The sequence below is a fragment of the Arachis stenosperma genome, chromosome 4 (genome assembly GCF_014773155.1).
Source record: "Arachis stenosperma cultivar V10309 chromosome 4, arast.V10309.gnm1.PFL2, whole genome shotgun sequence".
Lineage (NCBI taxonomy): Eukaryota > Viridiplantae > Streptophyta > Magnoliopsida > Fabales > Fabaceae > Arachis > Arachis stenosperma.
Window position 1 is genome coordinate 2,390,618 of NC_080380.1, and position 1,135 is coordinate 2,391,752.

The window sequence follows — 1,135 nt, forward strand, 5'->3', positions numbered from 1 at the left end:
ACAATAATGAAATTTCGTGGCTTACAAAAGTCAATTCATTTTTATTTAAATTTAGACCCTTGGTTGTAGGTAGTACTTGCCATTGTCTGGAATTTAAGGCGTTAAAACTTGAAATCATAAAAAATAATCATATACTAATACCAAGTACTAATAATTAGTTATGTGACATTCAGTAGAGTACCACATGAAAGAAAGAAAATAAGAAAATAGGTTGTATTTTTCAGTAAATTAAAATTAAAAATAAAACTTAGAAGACAATAATTAAATTAAATATTTATATTATATTTAATATAAAATATATTAGATTGAGTTATATTTTAATATTTATTTAAAATAAATATAAAAATTAAAAAATAAATTTAAAATTAAAAATTTAAAATATTTTTAAAAAATATATTATAAAAAATTTAATCTTTGTCCTAAAATTTCATCAATTTTCATTATTCCTAATTTTTTTTGTAGATGCTGAACACAGTACTCCTGCTTGAGACAAAAGAAAAATTGGGTGGCAAGTCTCAACCAAGTTGACGTGGAGTTTTATATTGAATTATACTTTTTCCATTGATATATTGTTATAAAAATATGGATTTGCTGAGCAATGTGAATGAAAGAGGTTAGGAGAAGGGAAGCTGAGAATGCGGTTAAAGATGTGTTCCTAGATACAAACTACTACTGTATATCTGCAATGTGCCCTCACAGTATGAATCAATCATGTTTTTGGAGTTTTTTTAGTTTTTTTTTTCTATTTTTATTCTATTTTTAAAACGTAAATGGGTTTAAATTGCTATGTGTGTGTTTACATTACGGTTTACAAACAGTAATTTGTATAAAATTAATTTTGTAAATTTAATTTTGATAAAAAATAAGTTTGTGTTAATGTGATTTATGTTTATAACAAAATGAATTTTAGTAAAATAAATATTTAGATTATACTATTTAAAATTATTTTTAAATAAAAAATTACCAAAAGAGACATTAATTTAAATAATTTTTTATATTATTTTATCATTTTAATTTAGAGTATGGAAAAAAATAAAGTACGAATAAAAAAATAAAACTCATACAAATAAGAAATAATAAAAATTTTATAAAATTAACCACATATATCATATGTACAAAAAATTCACAATAAAAA